The sequence below is a fragment of the Pseudophryne corroboree genome, chromosome 11 (assembly GCF_028390025.1).
Source record: "Pseudophryne corroboree isolate aPseCor3 chromosome 11, aPseCor3.hap2, whole genome shotgun sequence".
Taxonomy (NCBI): Eukaryota; Metazoa; Chordata; class Amphibia; order Anura; family Myobatrachidae; genus Pseudophryne; species Pseudophryne corroboree.
The window spans coordinates 229549681-229562965 of record NC_086454.1 but is presented as its reverse complement, the minus strand read 5'-3'; positions in this window follow the sequence as shown (position 1 = coordinate 229562965).

The window sequence follows — 13285 nt, the reverse complement described above, 5'->3', positions numbered from 1 at the left end:
TATGTGTACCAAGTTTGTTGTAAATTGCTGCAGGCATTCCACAGTTATGCTTATTGCTGAAATACTCAGCGCTGCTGCCTCACCCCTAGGGGTGCTAGGGGTATCTTGCCCCCACAGTGTTTGTTTCCAGATTCTAAGACATATGTGTACCAATTTTTTAGTACATTGCTCCAGCAATTCCGGAGTTATGCTGTCTCCTGATATACTCTGTGCTGCTGTATCCCCCCAAGGGGTGCTAGGGATTTCTAATTGTTTTAGTTGCCTCCGCCATGTTTTAATACGCTGGTATGTAAAATGTCACGATCTTCGCTTGTAAACTGTGGATTTGTATAGAAAAACAGAAGGACAAATTTTCACTTTTATATAGTAGATAGGCAGCACCCCTGGAGAATTACACAGCAAAGCAGACAGGCAACAGCACCCCTGGACATAGACGGCAGTGGGGCAGCACCCCTGGACTGATAGGACAGAGATAGCGCAGCACCCCTGGAATGATGTAGCAGACAAAGAAAAGACTTGCATGATGGAATTGTCCTTGATTGTATAAACAGGACATGCACACTTTAACAAACCAATCATTTCAGCGACAGTGTCTGCCACATGACTGTGGCTGAAATGATTGATTTGTTTGGGTATCCACCATAAAAAAGGAGCAATTAATCTCTCCTTGCACAAACTGGCTCTACAGAGGCAAGATGTCGTCCTCATCCTCCAATCCCCCCCCCTTCAGTGTTTACATCCTCACAGATAAATAATTTCACACCGTACAGGTGGATTTTGTGGTATTTTGCCCAGGCATGACAATGGACTTTTTCATCCCATGGCCAACATCTGTCTCCACTGGTGCCGTTTTCAAACAAACCACATCATTTAGGTGTCAGTTGACTGCTTATGCTATTACCCAAAGTTTCTGAACTTACAATGATGAATGCGCTGCAGGAGCAGGTGACATATAAGGGAGAATATTCCTAGGTGGTTAACATCCTTACCCCTACTTATTATGGATTGACAAAGGCAACACATGGCTTGACACCTGTTGTCCGAATTTGTGGAGAAATAATTCCACACCGAAGAGGTGGCTTTTTTGGTATTTTGTCCAGGCATGACAATGGACTTTTTCATCCCATGGCCTACAACTGTCTCCACTGGTGCCTTATTCAAACAAACCACATCACCATCAGAATCCTCATCATCAACTTCCTCCTCAGCGCCAGCTTCACCAATATCCTCCTCATCCTGGTGTACTTCAACAGTGACATCCTCAATCTCAATATCAGTAACTGGACTAGCAGTGCTCCTCCCAGCACTTGCAGGGGGCGTGCAAATGCTTGTAGGAGCCTCCTCTTCCCATACAGTCTTGGGAAGGTCAGGCCTAGACATCACAACCGCTGACACACTTGGACTCTCCTTGGGGATTTGTGATATCTCTGAATGCACAGTTGTTGTTTCCTGTGCTTTAACAAGCTTTATTTATTTAATTTTATGAGGGGGAGGTGGGCTTCAATCTTCATGAGAAGCTGAACCACCAGTCATGAACAAAGGCAAGGCCTTAACCTTTCCTTTCCACTTTGTGGTGTGAATGGCATATTGTCAATTTTATGTTTCTTATCAGATAATTATTTTTTTTTTGGTTCTTAATTTTTGCTTCTTGAATTTTACATGCCCTCTATGACATTAGACATCAGCCTTAGCAGACGACGTTGATGGAATTTCATTGTCAATGCCATGGCTGGTGGCAGCAGCAGCTTCAGCACTAGTATTAGGAACTGGAAGTGGTTCCTGATCTTTCACTATTTTTTCCTCCAAATTTTTGATTTCCATTTCATAGGATAGTACCCCTTTATTATTACAGCACACTGAACAGTGCCCCTTTATTTTCACTGCACCCCCATATTTTTACAGCATATAAGACAGGGCCAGTGTACATTTATTTTCACAGCACCCCTGTAATTTTACAGCATACAGGACAGGGTAAGTGTGCATTTATTTTCACAGCAGCCCTGTAATTTTACAGCATACAGAACAGGGCCAGTGTACATTTATTTTCACAGCACCCCCATATTTTTACAGCATACAGGACAGGGCCAGTGTACATTTATTTTCACATCAACCCCGTATTTTTACAGCATACAGGACAGGGTCAGTGTACATTTATTTTCACAGCACCCCTGTATTTTTACAGTATACAGGACAGGGCCAGTGTACATTTATTTTCACAGCACCCCTGATGTTTTACAGCTTCCAAGACAGGGTCAGTGTACATTTATTTTCACAGCACCGCAGAATTTTTACAGCATACAGGACTGGGCCAGCACCCCTGTATTTTAACAACACCCCTTTAATTTTACAGCATACAAGACAGGGCCAGTGTACGTTTATTTTCACAGCACCCCTGAATTTTTACAGCATACAAGACAGGGATAGTGTACATTTATTTTCACAGCACCCCTGATTTTTTACAGCATACAGGACCAGGCCAGCACCCCTGTAATTTTACAGCATACAAGACTGGGCCAATGTACATTTAGGGCCAAATGTAATAGATGAGCGTTTCAGAAAGTGGGAGATTTGGTAAGGTTTTGCAGTTTTTTTTTAAAGTGACAATCATTTACACAGCAAGATCAACCTAGTTTTGTAGTGTAAATGATTGCCACTTTAAAAAAAACCTGAAAAACCTTACCAAAACTCTCACTTTCTGAAACTCTCACTCTATTACATTTGGCCCTTATTTTCACAGCACCCCTGAATACAGGACAGGGCCAGCACCCCTGTATTTTCATAGCATACAGGAGGACAGTGCTCCTGTATAGCACAGTGACAGTGAGGACAGCAACACCCATGTACAGCTGCAGCCCTTAGCAGCACATGACACCACAGTGACAGAACAGCACCCCTAACAGCACCCCTTGAGAGCACACACTGACCCCACAAGCCGCCACCACCCACAGAGAGAGATAGAGGTCTGTATACCTCACTCTCCAAGTCCAGAGTGAAAATGGCACGCAGCTGTTTATATGGCATCCAAAACCTGTGAGAATCCGACAGCGGGATGATGACATTTTGCCCCGTTCTGGGATCCGAGTCTGGCAGGAAGTCCCGAGCCAGACTCGGTTTTCGGCTGGGATCGTGAAGTTCTTGATATCACTGCCCCCTCCATATTTCTCTCACTATCTATCTATCTATCTATCTATCTATCTATCTATCTATCTATATCTATCTATTTATATATATATATATATATATATATATATATATATATATACATACAGTCAGGTCCATAAATATTGGGATATCGACCCAATTCTCATATTTTGGGCTCTATACTCCACCACAATGGATTTGAAATGAAACAAACAAGATGTGCTTTAACTGCAGACTTTCCACTTTAATTTGAGGGTATTTACACCCAAATCAGGTGAACAGTGTAGGAATTACAGCGGTTTCTATATGTGCCTCCCACTTTTTAAGGGACCAAAAGTAATGGGACAAACTAAACAATCCTAAATCAAACTTTCACTTTTTAATACTTTGTTGCAAATCCTTTGCAGTTAATTACAGCCTGAAGTCTGGAACGCATAGACATCACCAGACACTGGGTTTCATCCCTGGTGATGCTCTGCCAGGCCTCTACTGTAAATGTCTTCAGTTCCTGCTTGTTCTTGGGGCATTTTCCCTTCAGTTTTGCCTTCATCAAGTGAAATGCATGCTTAATCAGATTCAGGTCAGGTGATTGACTTGGCCATTGCATAACATTCCACTTATTTGCCTTAAAAAACTATTTGGTTGCTTTCGCAGTATGCTTCGGGTCAATGTCCATCTGCACTGTGAAGCGCCGTCCAATGAGTTCTGAAGCATTTAAATGAATATGAGCAGATAACATTGCCGGAAACACTTCAGAATTCATCCTGCTGCTTTTGTAAGCAGTCACATTATCAATAAATACAAGGGAACCAGTTCCATTGGCAGCCATACATGCCCACGCCATGACACTACCACCACCACCATGCTTCACTGATGAGGTGGTATGTTTTGGATCATGAGCAGTTCCTTTCCTTCTCCATACTCTTCTCTTCCTATCACTCTGGTACAAGTTGATCTTTATCTCATCTGTCCATAGGATGTTGTTCCAGAACTGTAAAGGCTTTTATAGATGTTTGGCAAACTCTAATCTGTTCTTCCTGTTTTTGTGGCTCACCATTGGTTTACATCTTGTGGTGAACCCTCTATATACACACTTGTGAAGTCTTCTCTTGATTGTTGTCTTTGACACATATACACCTACCTCCTGGAGAGTGTTCTTGATCTGGGCAACTGTTGTGAAGGGTTTTTTCTTCACCAGGGAAATAATTCTTCTGTCTTCCACCACAGTTGTTTTCCGTGGTCTTCCGGGTCCTTTTGGTGTTGCTGAGTTCTCCGGTGCGTTCTTTCTTTTTAAGAATGTTACAAACAGTTGATTTGGCCACATCTAATGTTTTTGCTATCTCTCTGTTGGGTTTGTTTTGATTTTTCAGCCTAATGATGGCTTGCTTCACTGATAGTGACGGCTCTTTGGATCTCATCTGTTGCTGAGAGCAACAGATTCCAATTGCAAATGTCACACCTGGAATCTACTCCAGACCTTTTACCTGCTTAATTGATGATGAAATAACGAGGGAATAGCCCACTCCTGTCCATGAAATAGCTTTTGAGTTAATTGTCCCATTACTTTTGGTCTCTTAAAAAGTGGGAGGCACATATAGAAACTGTTGTAATTCCTACACCTGATTTGGATGTAGATACCCTCAAATTAAAGCGGAAAGTCTGCAGTAAAAGCACATCTTGTTTGTTTCATTTCAAATCCATTGTGGTGGTGTATAGAGTACAAAATATGAGAATTGTGTCGATGTCCCAATATTTATGGACCTGACTGTATATACAGTATCTCACTTATCCATCCATATCCCTCGCAGACTTACCATATCTCTCACTGCCCCATCCATATTTCTCTCACTGCCCTTTCAAATCTCTCACTGCCCCATTCATATTTATTTATTTATTAGGGATGAGTGGATTAAGTTCCCTGAGAACCAAACCCCCTCAAGCTTTGCGATCCAAGGCGGGATCCGAGCCACGCTCGCGTCCCCCCCACCCCCCTTGCCTCAAAATGTCATCATCCCGCTGTCGAATTCTCTCAGGTTTTGTCTCCGGTGATCGGTGTAATCTTCACTCCGACATTGGAGAGACATATCCATCTCAGTACTGTCAGTACAGTCTCTCTGATGTATCATGGCATGGGGCATGTGTTCTGGCGTGGTGTGGGGTGGGTGTTCTGTCTGCTGTATCTAAAAGGGATGCTCTCTCTGCTGTATTTGAAAGGGGTGCTCTGTCTGCTGTATCAGTCCTGGAGTGTCCTGTCTGACATATAAGTCCAGGGATGTCCTGTCTGCCATATCAATCCAGAGGTGCCCTGTCTGCCATATCAGTCCAGGGGTGCTGCTAAGTCTGCTGTATCAGTCCAAGGGTACCCTGTCTGCTGTATAAATCCAGGGGTGCCCTGTCTTCCATATCTGTCATAGGGTACTGCTAAGTCTACCATATCAGTCCAGGGTGCTGCTAAGTCAGCCATATCAGTCCAGGGGTGCTGCTAAGTCTGTTGTATCAGTCCAGATGTACCGTGTCTGCTGTATAAGTACTAGGGTGCCCTGTCTGCCATATCAGTCCAGGGGTGCCCTGTCTGCCATATCTGTCTAGGGGTACTGCTAATTCTACCGTATCAGTCCAGGGGTACCCTGTCTGCCATATCAGCCCATGGTGCTGCTAAGTCTGCCGTATCAGTACAGGGGTGCTGCTAAGTCTGCTGTATCAGTCCAGATGTACCCTGTCTGCTGTATAAGTACTAGGGTGCCCTGTCTGCCATATAAGTCCAGGGGTGCCCTGTCTGCCATATTAGTCCATGGGTGCTGCTAAGTCTGTTGTATCAGTCCAAGGGTGCTGCTAAGTCTGCAGTATCAGTGCCGTATCAGTCCAGGGGTGCTGCTAAGATTGCTGTATCAGTCCAAGGGTGCTAAGTCTGCTGTATCAGTCCAGGGGTACCCTGTCTGCCATATAAATCTATGGGTGCCCTGTTTGCCATATCAGTCCAGGGGTGCCCTATCTGCCATATCTGTCTAGGGGTGATGCTAAGTCTACCGTATCAGTCCAGGGGTAACCTGTCTGCCATATGAGTCCAGAGTGCTGCTAAGTCTGCTGTATCAGTCCAGGATGCTGCTAAGTCTGCTGTATCAGTCATGGGGTACCCTGTCTGCTGTATAAGTCCAGGGGTGCCCTGTCTGCCATATCAGTTGAGGGGTGTTGCTTAATCTGCCTTATCAGTCCAGGAGTGCTGCTAAGTCTGCCTTATCATTACCCTATCTGCTGTATAAGTCCTGGGGTGCCCTTTCTGCTGTACAAGTCCAGGGGTGCATTGTCTGCTGTATCAGTCAGGGGTGCCCTGTCTGCTGCATCTGAAAGGGGTGATCTGTCTATCCATCCAGGGGCTCTGCCCCAGTGTAAAATTAAAATAATAAAAGCTAAGAAGAAAAAGACTAAAATTATAATTATATTTTTTTGTTTGTTTGTGCTGTACCCCAGTCTACTATGCAATTTCTATTTTATTTTCATAAGTACTGTGACACTGCCGGTCAGACCACAGTATAGTACTTCCTATTCATACACATTTTGTGCAACACTGTTGGTGAAGTCAAGCGCAGCGTGTAATTATTTATTATATACATTTCTGACTCATTTGTGCGACGCTGTCGGTGAAGTCAACTGCAGTGTGTAATTATTATATATATTTCTGACTCAATTGTGTGACGCTGTTGGTGAAGTCAACTACAGTGTGTAATTGTTTATTATATATATATATCTGACTAATTTATATGACGCTGTCGGTGAAGTCAACTGCAGTGTGTAATTATTTATTATATATATTTCTGACTAATTTGTGTGACTCTGTCGGTGAAGGTCAACCCCACTATGTGTTGATAGAAATGGGGGCTAGTACAAGTGCTGAAGCTGCTGCCGCTAGTCATGACATTGACAATGCAAGTACATCATCATCATCATCTGCTAAGGCAGATGCCCAGGGGCATAGAGGGCTTAGGACAGGGTATGTAAAATCATTTAATTTTAGAGTGGTAAAGAAAAAAAAATCAAAAGGAAAGTTAGCTGCAGAGGCAGTAAGACAAACTGTGCAGTCAGAATCAGAACCATCAGACATTCTTGAGGAACATTTAGGGGTGTCCACGTCAGCTGACATTTCTCACACTGTCCTCATAGAGCAGACTCACCTACTTCCACCATTTCTGAACCATTTGAACATGTGAGGAGCAGTACAAGTAAAGATGGTGATGATGAATCTGATGAGGAGGACATAATACAAATTGAGGATTCGTGTGTGGAAGTGGGACAGGATGAGGGGGATATGTGTGTAGTTTTTGACAGTGAGGATGTTGATGATGATGTTGTTTGTGTAAGTCAGGCACCAGTAACTGCAGTTGTTGACCGTGGTAAAAAGAAAGCCATTGCGATACCTGGGCATAAGACCAAAAAAGCCACCTCTTGGGTGTGGGATTATTTTTACTCCAATCCTGACAATGTTTATGAAAGCATCTGCTCCATTTGTGAGGCCAAATTTAGAAGAGGCATGAACGTTAGCCATCTAGGCACATCCTCCAAGACATGAAATTTATTGTACAAGATTATAAGACAAATAACACCTCATCATCAATATCCTCACAGTAATTCTTAATGGAGGAAGTCCTTCTAAAAAATTGTTTTGTGGAGGCCCAAACAAACCAATCATTTCAGCCACAAGTGACGGTCTTTGTAGCTGAAATGATTGGTCTGGTAAACTATGCATGATCTGTTTAATATATACAACATAAGGGTGGGTGGACTATTCCATCTTGCACCATATTTCTTTGTGTTATGTGCTCTTTGGAGCATTTTTGGGCCTAGTTTCTAAAACTGCCATTCTGTCTGCCACTGCAGTGCTACTCCTAGATGTGCCAGATGTTTGTGCCGGCAACTTCTGTCGCTTAGCTTAGTCATCCAGCTACCTCGGTGAAACCTTTTGGCATAAACTGAATAAAAATAGTATTGTGAGCTGTGAGGTGTTCAAAATGGACTGGAAATGAGTGGAAATGAATGTTATTGAGGTTAATAATATGTAGGAACACAAACACCCCCAAATCCTGTGATTTTGGTTTTTTTTATGATTTAAAGAAAAAATTAGAACCAAAACCAAAACACAAAAGGGCGGTTTTGGCAAAACCAATCCAAAACCAAAACACACACACACACACACACACACACACACACACACACACACACACACACACACACACACACAAGAAAACCTGAAAAATGGCCAAGCGCACATCTCTAATATTTATATCACTGCCCCCTCCATATTTCTCTCACTATCATATATCTTTCATTGACCCATACATATTTCTCACTGCTTCTTCATATCTCTAAAACTTCCCCATCCATATCTCTCACTGACCCTTTATGGATGGTGTAATGGTTAGCACTACAGCCTTACAGCACTGAGGTCATGGCTTCGATTCTGACCATGGCCCTAACTGTATGGAGTTTGTTTATTCTCCTCGTACTTGTGTGGGTTTCTTCTGGGCACTCTGGTTTCCTCCCACAATCCAAAAATCTACTGGTAGCTTAATTGGCACACAACCAAAAAATTAACCCTAATGTGTGTTTGCGTGTACATGGACCGACTAGATGGGCCTAGTGGTTCTTATCTGACATCAAATTCTATGTTTCTATGTTTCATATTTCTAACACTGCCTTTACCTTATGTATCTCACTACCACCTCCATATCTCCGTCACCGCCCCCTCCATGTCTTTCACTGCCTCTTCCCCCATCTAGCTCTCACTGACACATCATGGCTTTCATTATCTGTAGTAATATCCCCTTTTTTCATCCAATTATTTCACTATTCATTATTGCATGTGCAGGCTGATGTTGGAACTGAATGCTGATGTGGCACACTCCAGGCAGGCTCCTCATACAGAGTCACTGTGCCTCTCTCCTTCTACCCAGGAAACTGTTGGCATGCTCCCTTTAGCACCAAGGGCACTTGTTCCTCCCACCACCCTAGCTTGCAAAAACACCTCTTACAAAGTCCCAGTGCTAATGACAATTTACTATGGGTCACTGCCATAGGAACACATATGGGCACTCTTACTGGTCAAAGCATGAGGAGAGCTCTTTGTTTAGTAACTGTTCCCCTACGACTCTCCTACAACTGTTTTTTATAAATGTCCTGTTCAACAGAAAGTGATGTATTGCATAAGAAGTAAACAGACAAAATAGTAGTGGCAAATACAGGAAATATTTATACATTATATACTATGTCCATATGAGATTATTACAATAATGTGTTTTTTAAATAATATTTTGCTTGACACATGCATCTCAAGGTGTGTATGCATAGAGTCACCGGACTGATTGAGCCACTGTACAGAATTAGGCATTCCCATGCAGTGGTTGGTATATGGCTATACAGAAGCACAGAGATTTTCCTTCTTATTGGTGTATGTATTATGGTAGCGTCAGTGGCATGTCTCAGGAGTGGTTTTGGAAACATTGGAGGAAGTACTCTAAAGTATATTCTGCAACTTGCGTGGGGCTGGTACAAGACCCTATGGTGCTTTTAATGCTTGCGACTGCAGCTGCTCTAAGGCGCCCATAACTTTATTGTGATTACATAAACCTTTCTTAAGCTAGCTTATCACTAAATAAAATGACACACACACTGAAATAAAGACACGGACACGGTAGCTGGAGTTAAAGGTCAGCCGATATTTATTGATCGCTGACCAACTCTTTAAACTATAATTGTAATTGAATTGGAATTAATTTAGATTGTAAAGTTAAATTTAGATTGGAGGATGGCAAAGGAAAAGTCGCTACCAGACTCCAGCTCCAGTCCCTTGGATGAAATCCAACCACCAAGGAGGGGAGTACCCAAACCCCGCCTCCTTACTGCATAACCCGCATTGCGCTGGCCTCACCACTCTTTTCTCTGGCAAACGTTCGGTTCCCACAGGGGAACGTCTAAATGTCCAACCGCAAGAGAAGGACACACCTGCCGTCCTTCTAAAGAGGGTGCCCCACAATGACCACTTATGCCTGTTTGACCGCTGGTTGGTAGCGACTTCCCGCCACCAAAGGTTTACAAAACCGCCACCGCCATCCGAACAAACAAATAAGAACAAACTAAGAACAAACTAAAGAGCCCTAACGAACAGGACCAAAAACATCCTCCAGGAAAAACTGCACTCCGTCCGGAGAAAGATGAACCCCATCCTCCTTGTAGAACTGCCAGTTACGCAGCACAAGTAAAGGATGCCTGACAGCTACTACCCCTATGGCCCTAACAAACAGAGATACCGCCGAATTCACCTTCTTGCGAGCCTTCTCCAGAGCTGAGAAACGCACCGCACCCCGCCAATGAAAACGCGGCACTATCTCCGACCACACAATACAGACTCCTGGCCAGTGATAACGAATCGCCACCAAATCCGCCTTAATGGACAAAATTAAATCTATGCCCTTAACTCAGCCCAAATCATTGCCACCTAAATGCCGGACGATACAACGGGGGCGACCCCAGCGGCGCTCACGATGAAAAAGGAGCCGCAACAAATCACCCCAAAGCAAGCCCCTGACATCTACCCAACGCAACTCCCTAGCTCCGAAAACATCAGCCGCCCTAAGTGCCATGGGATGCCTCGCCGCCCAAAGAACATAAGAATGGCCAACCAGCCACACCTGCTCCCCAAAATCAATGACAGCTGAAAAAGAAAAACACCCTAACAGAAATTTGAACACAAAACATACATAATGCAATAAACGAAAATAACCCAAGTGAAGGAGAAAACTCAAAAAACCTCCCATGGACCTTAAGAGAATAGCCAATTGAAATTAGGCCCCCTCCGAGGAAAATTGAAAAATTCACTTCACACCCTCGATTCCTGAATGGTAAGCGTTCAAAAACCGACGAGTAAACAAGTTTTTGGGTTAGCGCAACTGCATCTTATCAAAACGGACATAAGACTTATAGGAGGCAGACTTCCAACGGCCCAGTACCCGAAACAGCCGCCAGGGAGGAGCCCGTAGCCGCGGCATGCGTAGTCACCCCAAACCGAAGGGAATGGGTACCAAAGTCCGCCCCGCGCAAGCCCAGCGCCTCCAAACATTTCTTAAACACTGCAGTAAATTGGAACTTATTCAGCGGGCCAACGTGCGCCTGCACTAGCAATTGGTCGCCACCCGAAGGCCTCAACCGGAGATACTCCCGCGCCCGCCGCAGCGGGCAAGCACTCCATCCTCCCGGGCCTCCAAGGACACCCAGCGACCCCTGACCTGTTGATCTGTCTTGGACCGCACAATCCTACAGAGCAACAGGCCATCCTGCAGGCGCACATTCCTGCAAAGCATACCGGACTCACGAGATGCCTTACTGCGCGCCCCTAACTCGCTCACTCTGAATGCCCCAAAGAAAGCTAGGGCAAACACAACTAAAAAAAAGGGGCCACCTCGAACACCGAGATCGCAATTCGAGACAGCACACGCAGCAACTCCGTTAGAAGCTGCAAAGTCCCGGGTCTGCGGGAGTTCGCGGGCACCGGTCACATCCTAGCCCATCCTTTAAGTGCTCTGAAAAGGACAAAAGACCCGGGGGCCCATCATCCCGTGGAGCCGAAAGTGACAGGAAAATTGCCCGCAAGGGCAGAAGACATGCCCGCTTTTGACCCACCCCCTCGATAAGGCTCCCAAACACAGGCCATCAAAACGTCCGCCGGGAACTCCACCGCCACACCGTACCTACTTATAAAGGCCGACCAAATACGGCAGGCCGCATCATATGCCCTGAGCGTGGAAGGAGCCAATGCACACTTGGCCAGAGCAGCTAACCCGACTCGACAACCCGCCAGACAGAAGGCGGGCACGGTAAACCGCTGCCGTTCCCGGAACCAAACGCCCGGAATTTATCAAAACTGGAACCGAGACAACGCACGCGCAACTCCGTTGTCGATTCCGGGAACGTGACGGGCCCCAAAATTAATATTGGACCGCAAGCAAACCAGCACCAGATGTCACAAAAACCGCAAAGCCTGTGGAGAAGAAGAACGCTGATTATTGATAGCGTGCACCCCTCCCAAATTGTCGCAACGGAACGAGATGTCCCGATTCGAGACTGGCAGGCCCACAATTCCAGGGCAACTATGAACGGGAACAACTCCAGCAAGGAAGTTCTCGGTGAAACCCCGTGACACCCAAGAGGACGGCCAAGCAGCAGCGCACCACGACCCGGCAAAACATGCCCCAAAGCCATGACTGCCCGAGGCATCAGTGAACAACTGGAGCCAACCGTTGGAACAACAAGGGGGAGGCCATAAACCGCCCCGTTGAAGGACACCCGAGAAGAAACCCAAACTCGCAAATCATCCCTGATCTCGCGGGAGAGGTACACAGTGTGATGCTGCACGACCATACCCGCCGTGGCCCGTTCAAGTTTGCGACAGAAAACCCTACCCCTGGGGCCAATCCGGCACGCAAAGTTGAAGGAACCCAGCAACGACTGTATCTGCTTAAAACGAACCCTGCGCCTGCCCAAACAATCGTGAATTAAACCCAAAAGCTTACGCACTTTATCCTCAGGGAGGAGACAGCAACCCGCCACTGTGTCTATTTCAATTCTCAACTAGCTAAGACAACTACAGGGGCCCTCCCACTTGTCCAGCGCGACGGGAACCCCCAAACTTTCGACCAAGGACCTGGCAACCGACAGAATATCGCCCCCGACCGAAATGCCCCCTGGGCCCACAAGAGAGAATCGTCCCGTTAGTGAGCCACCCCGGGGTGACCGGAGGCGGCCTGGATGGACCTCGAAATAGGCGCAGGAGCCTGAACAGCCCATGGGGAGACACCGATCCACATAAAACTCTGCCCCCAATTTGAAAACCCAAAACCGCAGGGAATACGGGTGCAGGGGAAGGAGCCGAAAAGCCGATTCCACGTCTAATTTTGCCAAACAGGCCCCCCGGACCACCGTCCCGAACCCAGCGCAGAGCCTCATCAAAGGACTGATTACGCCCCTGCACACGGCCTCGGGAATGGAGTCATTAACCGAATGCCAGGAGTATGCGATAAGTGCTGTATCAGGCGGAACTTACCCGGGGCCGTCCTGGGCACCCCCCCATGGGGGAGATGCCGAAGGAGGGCAGAGGGGG